Raw genomic sequence first — 15,600 nt, 5'->3', positions numbered from 1 at the left:
GCTGTGTTCATCCAGCTCCTCACCTTGTTATCTCTCATTCTCATGTTTGTTGCTTATAGGCAACGGAAACAGATTCTAATTAGAGGAGCAGCATCTCAGATATTCTGAATGTTCAACATAAGGAGGATGAATTTTCTCTAGTTGTTGCCGTGATTAAAATTCTCGGATATTTTGAGGATTTTGGGGGCAAATCACCCACCAGCCCTCTGAATTTAAAATACCTTCAGGGTATCTTTAGCATTTTCTGTTCAAAATGTCTGTTACCTCTGGTTAATTCAATGGAATAAGCAACGAGGAAGAAGTCTATTCAGCTTTTCACTAATTTAATAAAACTTACAAAGAGTGATGTTTCTAAAACATATATTTGATTCCCACAGTTGTGTAATGTTATAGTTCTGAGGAAGTTAATGCTGCATAGGCTCCACTCATTCCACTGATGTTGTACCCAATCTGTGGGTCGAGACAAGGCATTTTACTCATGCTCACAGAAAGAACAGATGATTCTGTATGAACTTCCAAAGTTCCTAGTAATATTGCTTGACCAAATGTAATTGTACTTAATTTATCATGCAGTTAACTTTCTTGTTATCTATGATCAATGCCCCTTCTGTAATTACTTTATGTTGGTGTATCTGCAACCAATATTCACTAAATATTCCCAACACAACGGATGATTTGGCAACAAACTACCCTCAACCAACTTTTACATAGTACCACATACTAGTAGAAGTGATAAATACCACACGGTATCAGCAGTGGTCACCTGGGAATAGATCAGAGTTGACCTTTGAAATTCAGTGTAGCATGTACTTTTAATCTATTTGGAACTCCTTCTCAGTGCAGTCGGTAATAGATCCTTTGTCGGTGCTATTGTAAGGATTCCTTCTGCGTTATGATTTGCTGGGCAAAGCGCTCACTCCATGCAGTGACTTCACCATCGGGCCATCATGCAAGTTCTGGTCTTATGAGTAATGGCTGGTTATTCAAGTGGACAAGGTAAATCCCAGTTGCGTCCTCAAGCATTCTCAACCTAATCTCCGTTCAGCAGCAATTGACTATTAGAACAAGAAGATAGCAAGAACTGTGATGCTGGAGTTGGGAGTCAATACAGTGTGGAGCTGGAGGAACACAGCAGGTCAGGCAGCATCATAGGAACAGGAATGTCAATGTTTCAGGTCAGGACCTTTCATTAGGACTAGGGAGGGGGAAGGGAGCTCAGAAATAAATAGAGAGAGAAAGGGTGGGGCTGGGGGAAGGTAGGTAGGATGGTAATGGGTGGATGCATGTAGGGGTGGGTGGTGGGGATTGGTCAGTGGGAAGGGTGGGGTGGTGATAGGTGGGAAAGAAGATGGACAAGTAGTGTCAGGTCAAGGAGGCGGTGATGAGAGGGAGGATTGGACATGGGATGAGGCCAGGGGTGGGGAGATTTTAAAACTGGTGAATTCTATGTTGAGGCCATTGGGCTGTAGGCTCCCGAGGTGGAATATCAGGTGTTGCTCCTCAAGTTTGCATGTGGCATCATTGTGACAATGGAAGAGGCCCAGGATGTACATGTCACCAGGGAGTGGGACGGGGAGTTAAAATGGTTGGCAACCAGAAGGTGTTGTTGATTATATCAGATGTTGTGCAAATTGTCACTGAGTCTGCGCTTGGTCTCACCGATAGAGGACGCCACATCGGGAGCAACGAATACAGTAGACCAGGTTAGAGGATGTACAGGCGAACCCCTGCTGGATTTGGGAAGTTTGTCTTGGGCCTTGGATGGAGGTGGAGATGGCAGGTGTAGGGGCAGGTGTACCACCTCCTGCAGTTGCAGGGAAGGCCCAGGACAAACTTTCCAAATCCGATAGGGGGTCAGCTGTACATCCTCCAACCTGGTCTACTCTATCCATTGCTCCTGATGTGGCCTCCTCTCCATCGGTGAGACCAAGTCCAGAATTGGTGACCAATTCACGGAGCATCTGCGCTCTGTAGGCTATAATCAACACCACCTCCCGGTTGCCAACAATTTTAACTCCCCCTCCCACTCCCTTTTGGTGACATGGGCCTCCTCCAGTGCCACAATGATGCCACCCACAAACTGGAGGATCAACACCTCATATTCTGCCTCGGGAGCCTACAGCCCAATGGCCTAAACCTGGATTTTGCCAGTTTTAAAATCTCCCTACCCCTGGCTTCACCCCATGTCCGACCCTCCCTCTCATCCCCGCCTCCTTGACTTGACACAACCTGTCCATCTTCTTTCCCACCTATTTGCCCCACCGTTCCCACTGACCAATCCCCACCACTCCCTACGTGCGTCCACCTATTATCATCTCACCTACCTTCCCCCAGGTCCAACCCCTCCTCTCTCTATTTATTACTGAGCTCCCTTCCCCCTCCCCAGTCCTAATGAAGGGTCCTGATCTGAAATATCGACTTTCCTGCTCCTCTGATGCTGCCTGACCTGCTGTGCTCCTCCAGCTCCAAACTGTATCAGAACAAGGAATTTACTAACATTTCTATCCCCTCCTCTACATTTTAACATCCTACTCATCCTGACTGAGATCTGCCAACTGAACATTGAAAACTTGTCCTTTAAGGAGCAGGGGTACATCATTTAGCCTTTTCAGCCTGTCCTGATGTTTAAAGACACCACGGCATATAAAACATTACATCACTGCCTGAAAGTTTTGTCAAAGAAGTAGGTTTTAGGAAGCGTTTTAACGAAGGAAAGTAATGTAGGGAAGATATTCCAGAACTTGAGGTCTGGGCAGCTTGAAAGTACAGGGCAATCATGATTGAGATTATGCAAGATATTAGAACTAGACAAGCACAAATATCATCGCAGTTAGAAGGTTCATTGCATGATAGATTGACGCCCCGTCTAACACCATCCAGTTTCACTTCCTCCACCATTGACACACAGTGGCAGCAGTGTGGATCATCTACAAGATGCACTGCAGCAACTCACTAACAGCCTTTCTATAGCGCTTTCCAAACTCCACCTTACCAGTCGAAGGACAAGAGAAGCAGATACTGAACACACCAGCAATGTTCTGTGTAATGTTTATTGCTGCTTCATGGACCTCCACAGTTCATGCATGGAAGAAGTTTCTGGAATCGGAAGCAATGTATTGCCACACCGCTTGTTATGCGTGGAGCTTACCAGTGGTTGTCCAGCTTAGAGGACACAATGAACACGACCACTTGCAAGTTCTCCTCCAGTACCACACACCATCCAGACTTGGGCCAATATTATCTTTCCTTTCCTGTCGGTTGGTCAAAATGCTGGAAGCCCATCCTCCAGTTCCAGTGCTCTACGTATACCCACACTATTTGGACTGCAGTGGTCAGGAAGACAGCTCCAACCATCTGCTCTAGGGCAGTGAGGGATGGATAATAAATGCTGACCTAGCCATTGACACCAGCATACCGGGAATGAATAAAAAGTAAACTTTGCAAATATAACCTGTTTGACGAAAACCCGGTCTTAATAAAGCTTCTAACACTTAACTTCTGTAACGCATATTCATACATTTTGTTATTCTATATTACCAGCCTTTGGGGAATTTCCTACACTGAAATAAGTGCTGAACACAGGACGTTCAGAAAGGAAGTGAGAAAGCAAATGTGAGAAACAAAAAGGGATTAGATTTGAAACTAACATAAAATGAAATGTCAATCCTCTGGAAGTACATCAATAGTAAAAGTGAAGTAATAAAGGGAGAGTTAGTGCCAATTAGGGACCAAAAAGAGGCTCTTAGTGTCCCACTTAGAGGCAAGAGCATAGTCAAGGTGTTAAATGAATGCTTGGCAAAAGCTGGCCAGACTACTGTAAGAGAAGAGGAAACACAGTCACTAAATAGTCAGTTCTGAGGAAGCGTCACCGGATCCAAAACGTTAACTCTGTTTTTCCCTTCACAGATGCTGCTAGACCTGCTGGGCTTTTCCAGCAACTTTGTTTTTGTCACTAAATAGTCAGGATGGAGAGATCACATCCAGGGTGAAACACAGCCCGAGTGAATACATAGTTCAGGGACTTTGAAAGCAGTGTGGGCCTGTATCTAAGGAAAGATGTGCTGCCATTGGAGGGGCTCCAGAGGAGGTTTAGAACGATCCTGGGGGTAAAGGGCTTGTTCTATGAGGAGCGCTTGAGAACTCCAAGTCTTTCTTTAGTGGAGTCTAGAAGGATGATGGGCGATCTAATTGAAACTTACAGAACACTGAGAAGACTGGATAGTGGATATGGAGAAGATGTTTCCACTAGTAATGGAGACTAGGACCCAAGGCACAACCTCAGAATTAGAAATGAGATGTGAAAGAATTTTTTCAGCCAGAAGGTGGTGATTCTGTGGAGCTCATTGCCTCTGGGTGGTGGGGGGAGCACTGTGTGAAGTCATAGCATGTATTTAAGACAGAGATAAATAGGTTCTTGATTAATAAGGGGATCAAGTGTTACAGGGCAAAGGCAGGCAAATGAAGTTGAGAAACATATCAGCCATGGTCAAATGGCAGAGCAGACACGACAGGCTGAATGGCCGAATTGTGCTCTTATATGTTTTGGACTATGGCCTAAACTAAACTTGTTCAAGGGGAGGTTTTGAAAAAATTGTTGTTAATTAAAGTTGATACGATATCGGTATTGGACAAGATTGCATCCAAGATCTTGAACTAAGTGTGAGTGAAAACTGCAGAGGCACTGACAGTTACCTTTCCATCTTCCCTGGATTCAGGGCTGGTGCCAAAGGATTGGAGAAACGTAAACATTACACACTTGTTCAAAAATGTTCGTAAAGGTCGGCGTGGCAATTACAAACCAAGTTAACTTCAGTGGTGGGGATACTTCCAGAAATATTATTTGGGATGCAGTTAATAGTAACACGGAAACATATGGGGGATTGATTTTGAAGTATTAGCTTGGATTTATTAAAGAGAAATCATATCTAACGTTTTGAAGATTATTGATGAGCGGAAGGCTGTCGATGTAGCTTATATGGACTTCCAAAAGATGTTCTGTATGAAGAAAACCTTTATAAAGCACAAATAGTTTTTTTGTAAACTTTCTTTATCAAACTTATTTCTGTTTCCAGAAAATACAAAAATAAATTAGCATATCTCTGTCTTTAATTATAGCATGGATTTTTAAGACAACAATTCTTCCCGAGAAAATGCTTGTGAACGTTGAATAGGCATACTGAGTGACAATCTGTGATAATCAAGGGATGGATAATTTATTGACGCAATTATTATTAAATTATGGCTTTTTTTGGAAAGACAGAGGAAACAGTACACATCTGGGGGATAACGGTCTAATCCATTCCTTCCAGTGTCAACAGCAAGACTCATTGATTAAATAGGATGACTTGATTAACTGAGAATGAAGTTGGTAAACCTTATAATTGTACAGAGCAATAAGTAATGAGAGCAAGGCTTAAACAGTAAAGTAACTATCATCTGAACACTGTAATAAAATCCCTTTCTTGATTGCATCCCTATGTATTTCCTCAGCTAATACATCTGTGAGGATGGTGAAGCACTTTGATTCTGTTCTTGCTCCAATATATTTGCTGTTGATAAATTGTTCCTTGCTATGCAATGTGGGTTTGAAGAAGTTGCTGATTCCAAATATTTTCGTGTCAGGGAAATGCGTGAATACAGTAGATGTAATAGCCTACTCTTTGTAATCCCAACCTGTTTACTCTTCTGGCTGACATGTTATGAGCATATAGAGCATATTCTGCAGTGTTCCACCTCCTATAACCACCTCTCACTCACTAACGGAAGGTAATTTCCAGTGTTATAGGATATGTGAGCAGCCACTGACAAAATGTGCTAGCTTCAACTTCCATGTTATTTCTAACACTTTACCCAATTTGAATATTTGGTGCAGGGCTGCTTGTGGGGCACAATTTCCAGTGTTCAAAGGTCAACAGAGGGATAAAGAAAATATTGTCTTCAGTGATGATCAATCCAATATTGCATATTACATGGATTGCAAAAAAAGAAAGAAAGCTTCCTATTTCTTTCCCTTTTTGCCAGCAGCTCTAACTTGCCAGTGCACTCATCCTGCTTTTATAAATCCCATCTTAACAAAACAGTGAAAGGAGACTGGCTGAGTTGCAGGTATCATTAAGGGATGCACCCCAATCAACAAGACTAGACCAATCACTGCTGTCTGGACAGAAGGATCAGTGGTTAGCAGTACAATTAGTGCAAGAATATTGAATGACAATCAAGAGTTGATTCATAGAAATCCTCATCCTAATTTTTTTCAGGTTCATTCTTGCTTATGAATGCCCCTACCGATAAGGCCAGGATTTATTGCCCGTCATTAATTATCCTTGAGAAAATAATTAATTTAAGGCAGTGTATAACTTCAAAGTAAAATTGACATGTTGCTGGAGTGGGCAGATGGGTGGCAGATGATATTGAGTGCGGAGAAGTGCGGGTGATGCACCAGTGTGCAAAGAAATCAGAGAGACAGTATAAAGCATGCTATTCGAAAGGGTGTGCAGGAGCAGGTAAATTAATTTTAAAACAGAGTAATCTTGTTGATAATCCTTTATGAGTGGTCCAGGAAAAAGATATTCAGTCCGAAATATAAACAGTTTGTGCTCAGATTGTAAAGTTGAATTGCTATACTTGTATTTAGATACTGATGTTATGCATTTTACCATGACCTAATCAAAATTTATTAGGATGTGGCACTCAAATGTGGGCTAACTGATACAGTAATCTATGACCATAGATGCTTCCGGTATTTCATTAAGACTTTAAGCTTTGAAAAACATTCTCAATCAGTCAATCTCAGATTGTAAGATAAATAACTGCGCAATCAGTGTAAAACCAATTGCAGCCTAGCAGATCATGCATCAAATGGTAGGAGAGTTTTTACAGCTGATTCAAAGAACTTGGTTCAGTGTTCCCACACAAATACACTTTGATGAGCAGATTTTGCAGATGAAGGTAATGTGCATGCAGTACTTCCTCAGATTTCTGAGACCTCACAGAAGGCCTTTAAGGAAAAAAGGTTTCTTTATTAGTTACTTGAACTGATTTTTTTTTGTCAAGAGAATTAACTTTAAATTGTATAATGACCTCCAAAGTAGGACATTTTCCATCAAATAATTCACTTAATCTCCCAGGGTCTTTTGCTTCCAACAGTTCTCAGCTTGTTTTCACTTGCTGTGCTGAAAAATGCGCAAGAGTGCTTACAGCAAAATTAAAGCAAGCACCTACCATGATTATTATTGGACAGGTTATATTTATGAGAAAATTCTGTTAATAACTGGGGAATATTTTGGGAGATTCTTGCCAGAATTTTCGGGTATATCATGTCTGATGCAAGTTGTACACCTTTATTAAATTGATTTCTTTTGTGGATCAAGCCAATGATAGAGTGTGTGGGGTGTGTTGTCGGAGACTGGTAGGTGTATACTCAACTACAGCGATGTGAATGTAAGAACTCCATTTGTCAACACCAGGAAAATGTACGTAGGGCAGATGTCACATGCACCAGTTAAAATGATTATTGATAGTTAACTGACAAACGTTGTTTGAATTTAAATGAGCAGTTTGACTGGTCAAGGCATTGACATGAGAAATGAACCAGAGATTGTCTATTGCCTATGTTGTTAAGTTGAAATAGGAACAATATATGCGATAACAAGGTGTAGAGCTGGATGAACACAGCAGGCCAAGCAGCATCATAGGAGCAGGAAGGCTGACATTTCGGGCCTAGACCCTTCTTTCTGTCTGCAAAGATTTCTTTCTAGAAAGCAAACCTAAACCATTCCATATGTACGATGGAAAGTTTGGATGTGTATATGAGTGTGCTTTCTCATATTCATGTGAATGTTCTACGCATTGTTATCAGGAATTTTAGTTGGATAATTCATAGTCACAACGACAAAGAAAAAAATAGTTTTGCTAGCATTGAAATGACCGTGTCCATCCCTGCCTCTTTGACCTGTCTGTCTCCTCTCCACCTACCTTCTCCTCTATCCATCTTCTATCTGCCTCCCCCTCTCTCCCTATTTATTTCAGAACCCCCTTGCCCTCCCCCATTTCTGAAGAAGGATCTAGGCCCGTAACGTCAGCCTTCCTGCTCCTCTGATGCTGCTTGGCCTGCTGTGTTCATCCAGCTCTACACCTTGTTGTCCCAAAAATGTTGTTCGGTTCTGTTTTACACGCAGGAGCATTTTGGCCTGTGATAGGAATTCTTAATGCTGACCCCCTTTAAAGTGAACCAATTTAAAACAAAATATTGCATATCCATATTCATCAATGAATTACTTGATCTCAAGCTAGGAACAGTGCTAGAGATTACTAGAATTGTTCTCAATATTGAAAATCTTGATAAATAGCCAAGCTTCTCATTGCTGATCCTTGTTCAGTGACGCCTGCTGGCTAGTGTCTACCAATGAGGAAAAAATGTGGTACACTGCCTAATTAAATCATATAGCAATACTCATGGCTATATTGTTCCCAACTCTTCCACTTTAGCATTGCCCATTAGTGGGCATTTATATTGCTTCTTCGGGTGTTCCACTGAACCTTTTGCTGAAGTTATGGCGGATAATCAGAAAAATGCCAAACAGCATTTTAAGCTTAAATAAAACAAAGAACTGCATACACTGATGATCTGAAACAAAACAGAAATTGCTGGAGAAATTCAGCAGGTCTGATAGCATCTCTGTTGGGAAAGCAGAGTTAATGCCTTGAGATAAGTGACCCTTCTTGGGAACTATTGCATGTTAAGCTTGTCTCATAAATGACGAATAAATATTCGGGCAAGTTATAGAGGGTTTTCAAAGTCTTGGAAACTAATAATAGCAGGGGAAGCAGGTGCACCCTACTCTTCATTTCTGGCTGGTAACCACACCTGGTGAGTGCCCATTCCTTATTGTTTGAGATCTGCTCTAGGTAAGTCCCTTCGTTATTCACCAAGTAAGTAATAACTGCAATGATATTTACACTTTATTAAGCCATTGATTTTTGGAATCAGCTTTCCAAATACAGGGCGGTGCGTTAACACTTCTGTGAAATACTCCTTGTTACCTGTGAAAAAGGTTTTATAAGAAATCATATACTACAAAATGATGAGACCATAGCTCAAAAACTACTGCATGAAACTGTTAATCACTGGCTGATCTGGGGTATTTTCACCTTGCAGGATTCCACTGTCAGCTGATGGACATGTTAAATCTTTCCAGCATTTTCATTTGTTATTTTCATTAAAATATGGGATTTGGGATGTTGTTTGCGCAAATGAATGCTTCATTATTTAATGAATATCTTCTTTTGTTTATTATTATTTCCTTTCTTGGAGTACAGGAGATTATTTATCGTGACATTAATAGTTTATACGCCCAAATTAACACAAACACAGTAGCACACTTGCTGCCCACCCCCCCTACCCCATCACCCATTTCTGAATTTGATCTATTTTGAAGCCTCTGCACAGCCTACTAACTCACTTGGGACATCTCACCAACAATTTTTCACCCCCCACCTGCACCCGATCACTCAATTTCTTCCTTTGTCTCTTTCCAGGAGAAAATGGGCTACAATAAGGCAGTGAAAGCAAAGACAAATGATTGGAGTTGACCAATATTTAATAAATAATTTGTGTTAAAGAGCGAGTCGTATAATGGAAAGAATAAAATAGCAAAGTATGAATTTTACCTGAAATCTTCTAAGTGTCAATTTTGGCAAGTATCCAGGAGCAGATAATCATATTTTCCCACCCATTGTAGGCAGAACTATTTGCCACTATGGGGATATCCTAGGTTTCTGGCGCTGTGCCATATTTAAAATGCAGTTACACACCAGATCAAATGCTTGTAGTCCAGACTTTTCAACTCATGTTATTTGCCCTGGACATGTCAGACATGTCTCATTCCCAAGGGAAATGGCTCAAAATAACATGGACAGAGCTAGGACAGCTGGTAGGCGCACCCAACGTTAGGCTCCTCAACCCCAATGAGGAGAGAATCCTGGCACAGGCATGTAAGATTGTGTTCATGTGGCGATATCAAAACTTCCATGAACTGGCAGTCAAGTAAGATCACTCTCCAATGTTACTCTCTCATTATCACCACTGTAAACGTATTTTTAACATGACTGATCTTCTAACTCTTGTGGCCTACCCATTCTCTCTGTTACCTCCTGCAGGAATTAGATGCATTTGCATGTTTTTAGCAGCTAAAAGACAGGCCCAACAACATAGTTCCTCCCCCACCTCTGAGGAAGAAACCATGGATCCCTGAGGATGCAGTGAAAAGGCTGCCTCCTGTAACACCCATCTGTTCATATACTGACGCCTCAGTGAAAATTTTCACAAGGATTGAAATAAGAGCCACAATGCTGGTCAGCACTGGATTACCATATCTCTGAATATGGTCAAGGAGACTTGGTGTTCGGGATTTCTCTATCATCAATTTTTGGGAATATTTCTAAAGTCTCCTCCTCCTGTACAACTGATGTGGCTGAGCGGAAAGCATAGACCTGGTCCACTGGGTATGAAATTCTTTAGTTCTGTCTGTTTCATGCCCCTCAAAATTCACATCACAACAGTAGATATGCCTGGTGCTGTTCATGGTATAGCCTTCTGCACTTTGCATTGAACCAGTTGTGATCCCGTGGCTTGATTATAATGCTAGAGTGGAGGATATGCCAGATCATGAGATTACAGATTGTGGTTGAATATAATTCCTCTGCCGATGGCCAAAAATGTCTCATGGATGCCCAGTTGAGTTGCCAGATCTGTTCGAATCCTATCTCATTCAGGATGGTAATAATAACACACAACAGAATGAAAGGCATCCTCAATGTGTAGGCAGTCTTTTTCCCCAAAACGACTGTGCAGTGGTTGCTCCTGTCGATATTGTTATGGACAAAGAAGTCTGTTACAGGTAGAGTGATGACGATGTGATCAAGTACCTTGTTTTGGTTCCCTCACCACCTAATATAGATGCAGTCAAGCAGTTAAGTCCCTTATGACACAGCCAGATCAGGTAGATCTATTCTGCTGGGGAGACAGACATACCCAGAACTGGTGATGGTGGTGTCTGGGGATGTTATCTGAAAAGAATGGCTCCATGACAATCACTGACTTTGCTTAATTAGTCTATGGGGCTGCCCTTCCAATTTTGACACAAGTCTCCAGATGGTAGTAAGGAAGACTTTACAGGGTCAATGGGTCTGTGTGTGCTGTTATTGTTTTTGGTTTTGGTTTCATGTTGGTTGATTTCCGGCTGCTCCATCTGGTTTCTTCCTTTTAGCAGACTTTATAATTGTTAGATACAACTAAGTAGCTTACTCAGCCATTTAAGAGTCAATTACATTGCCATGGTTCTGGAGTCATATGTAAGTAAATCAGGTAAGAATGGCAGATTTTCCTTGCGTACAGGACGTTGTTGAACCAGATGGATTCTTACAACAGTTGACAATGGTTTCATGGTCACTGTTGGATGAGTTATAGTTTTATTAGTTGAATTCGAATTTCACTATCTGCTATGTTGGGATTCAAACCCAAGTCTTTGGTTCATTAACATTAGCCTGAGTCTCTCAATTACTGATTAATTGACTCTGTCACCACCTTTCCTCCAGTTGTAAACTCATCAAATGTTTTTATTAAGAGAAGGACCGGGAATTAAAGCATATTGACTATTAAGTAGATATTAATTATTAACCTCAGACTAAAAGAAGAATTTTAGGGTGCATTCACAAAAATAGAATATTTTTCTTTGTGAGAAATTCAATTTGGCAAAAATATTTGTCATTAGGTCCACTGGAAATATAACTTTAGTATTGCCTAAGAAAATACAACATTTAAAAAAAAGTTCCATATTCTACACATCAATGTTTTTACTGTTCTAGTAAGCCAAAGCTCTTCAAGATAATGCATGCATATTAGGGTTCATTCTTGTAGTGACACCATACAAAACTGTATAGCTAAACTATATGCCTCATGACAGCCTTGTAAAAAATTTAGTTGTGCATGTAACCTTACATTGATGAGGTTGCCTTCTTAATGTAATGACGATCTGTTTTTCTTTTTGAATTGAGTATGTTTGGTGCAGCATACTGAGTTAATTTTGAGATTAAAATCTATTGATTTGTTTGTTGCGGTTATTATTGTATCTTAGCATGCCAGACAAGTTAATCATCACTCTTTGAGGAGGCAATATGTGAAAAAAGGACTAACTGTGATTCATTTGTCTAGCATTTCAGACAGATACATAAGCCACACAAACAAATTATAATAAATTGCAGTTTAATTTTACTCCTGTACATTTACAAAACACTGCAGAACACATTCACTGGAACAATCATTTATAATTGCAACATCAAGTTCATCACTTACATTAAATATGAGCAAATATTAAGGAAGTATGCATTTACTTCAACATATATTTAAAATTTATATTTTGGGTCAGTTACCGTTGAGAAAAATGCTTTTGGATGAAGTACAAAGATAACCGGATTCCGATTTTATTGATGTAGAAGCAAATTACTGCAAATGCTGGAATCTGTACTGAAAACAAAAAATGCTGGAGATCACAGTGGGTCAGCCAGCATCCTCAGAGAGAAAGCAAGTGAACGTTGATGACTCTTCATCAGAGCTGACGTGAAGTGTGGAGGGGCAGCATTTATGCAATTGTTGGTGGTTGGGAGGGTTCAGAATGCTGGAGAGACAGGATGTTGATAGTTCAGATTAAGTGATTGGAATGTGAGAATGGCAGAATGATGGTGTGTCTCACTGCCAGGTTGGTGGTGATATGGCTTCCTTCTTCCATAACTGTGGTTTCCCACCCACTGTGATTGACAGGGCCCTCAACTGAATCTGACCTATCATCCATGCTTCCACCTTTACCCCTTCCCACCACTCACTATGGCGTGATCGGATCACTCTTGTTGTCATTTTTCATCCCACCAGCCTCCACATTCAAAGGATCATTCTCTGCCATTTCAGACAACTCTAGCAGAATGCCACCACCAAACAACAAAGCTTTCTCTCCAAGGATGCTGCCTGACCCCCTGTGATCTCCAACAGTTTTTGTTTTCAGTTTCGATTATGCATGTTTGAGAAGCTGACAAGAATGTTAAGCTTGTTTATGTTTTATTACAAACTTTATGGAATAATATACCATGCCAGAATATCACCCAATCAGAAAGCAAAATAAAGCTTTTCAGCTGATCAACCAACAGAACTATAAAGAACAGCCATTCAATTACAAACTGTAGATCTTAGCTGATTAATTACAAAATCTTACTATATATAAACCGTTGTTCCAGCATTTAATTGTTCATTTCCGAGAAAACATTACCATGATGGCCTTTTCACAAAATTATGCATTGGGGAAGACATTTTCTTAAATGTCCAAACAAAGCACAATGAAGGGTAAAGGAAAAACACATTGGATTCTTTAATTAAAGTTTTCAATGTGTAATTAAACAAAGCCAGTTATTCACACTTTTGGGATAATCCTATCTTTTTAATAAAGACTTGGGATATATCACTTCATTTGAAACCCACTATTCACAAGTAATCAAATCAGTACGACAACCTGCTTTAAAGATAAATATACATTTGTAGCTGTCAAAGCAAGCCAAACTATTTTCATTTGTGAACCTTCTGAAATTCAACATCAATTAAGTTCATAATTTTGATTTCTAATGGCAATATTTCTGTAGCTTTTGAATGTAACCCTATTGATAATTGCATGTTGGTAGAAGAGAAAGATTATTTTGTTGTTAGAAGATGAACACTAAACACAGTGTGGTACTTTGGTTTAGTCCTGAGGGAGACCTATGCTGTCAGAAAGTCTAGGCTTTGAGGTGAGATTAGGAACCAAGGTCCTGTCTGTCTTCTGAGCTGGATGTAAAAAAAACCTCACAGCACTGTTTCAAAGAAAAGCAGGGAAATCCCAGATATTATTTACACCTTAGCTGATTCATAATTGTTTATAATCACATTATTTTTTGGGATCTTGGTCTGCTCAAATTTGCTGCTTTGTTTGCAATATTTCATGACAGACCACACTTTAAAACAATTTCATAACATTTTGGGACGTTGAGATATTATGAAGGGCCTTTCTTTCGTTTATACGCTGATTACTACATTAAAATTCTTGACTTGTTTACAATAAGCTAATTGCATTCTACGTCAGAAATTGTGTCTGCTTTCCTTTGAAAAAAAGAACAAATTTTCCAATATTGCTACATGCAGGTTACACCCTGGTCTAATGTGACGATAATCTTGTGGAAACCACATTTCTGTCATAAGTCTGTACTTAATTGTGACATGGGGAGACCCATTTAACCTATTGCAGGATGATAGGGTGATGCCTCATTGCCCTGGGGCTGCAGTTTTTAAACAAAGTCCAGTTAATGGTATTTGGAATAGTGTACCTCCTCTGTGACAGGATTAATAAATAGTTTTGTTCTTTTTCACTGGATTCCTGATGGTTAATATCAGAGAATTGCCATGCAAATAGAGGGCAGAGACTAAAGAAAGCTTCATTTAAAATTATGGAGAGCCAAATTCAGACTTGTAGCACCCCTGGAAATGACATCATAAAACGGAATATTGACCAAGAGACATGCAGTACATCATATCCACTTCTGGCATCGTCCAAGTGGTGCATCATCTTGAGAGGGCATGCAGGGAACAGTTGCCTGAAGGAAATGAAGCAACTGAATAGCTGAAGTTAAGGTGCCACAAAGCCACCAGCTCAGAGTCACAAGGTCACACAGCACTATAGAGGCCCTTCAGCCCATCAAGTCAACACTGACCCATCTGCACTATTCCCCCTATCCAGCATTTGGTTCATAGCTTCGAATGGTATGGCATTTCAAGTGTTCATTCAAGTACACTTTAAAGATAGTGAGGTTTCCCACCTCAACTACCCTCCAAAGCAGTGCATTCTAGATTCTTAACACCGTCTGAGTGAAGAACATTTTCTGCAAATCTACTCTAAATCTCTGCCTTTCACCTTAAAGTTTTGCACCTTTTTTACTGATCATTAACTAAGGGGAGCAGCTGCTTTCTATTCACCCTGTCCATGCCCCTCATATTTGTATATTCCTTAATCAGATCTCACTTTAGCCTTCTCTGCGCTAAACAAATCAATCAAACCTATCCAGATTTTCTTTATAGCTCCATCCGAGGCAACATCCTGGTGAATCTCCTCTGCAATCTCTCCAGTGCAACCAGATCCTTCCTTTGGTGCAGTGACCAGAACTACACACAATACTCCAGCTGTGGCAAAACAAAAGTTTTGTACAGCTCCAACATAGCCGATCTGCCCTTGGAATCTAAGCACCCCATGCCTGATACAGGCAAGTGTCCTGTATGGCTTCTTAACTACCCTATTATCCTGTCCTGCCCTCTTCAGGAATCTGTGGACAAGCACCCCAATATCTCCTTGTTCCTATGAGCTTCAGTGTCCTGCCATTCATTGAATACTCCCTTGTCTTGTTACTTGTCTCAAAGCTCACAACCTCACATTTTTCAGGATTAAATTCTATCTGCTGCTGATCTGACTTTCTGACCAACCTGCCTATATCTTCTCTAACCTAAGACCTTCTTCTCTACTATTAACCACCTGG

This window comes from Rhincodon typus, chromosome 10 (assembly GCF_021869965.1).
Source record: "Rhincodon typus isolate 14 chromosome 10, sRhiTyp1.1, whole genome shotgun sequence".
Taxonomy (NCBI): Eukaryota; Metazoa; Chordata; class Chondrichthyes; order Orectolobiformes; family Rhincodontidae; genus Rhincodon; species Rhincodon typus.
This window is presented reverse-complemented; position numbering follows the sequence as displayed.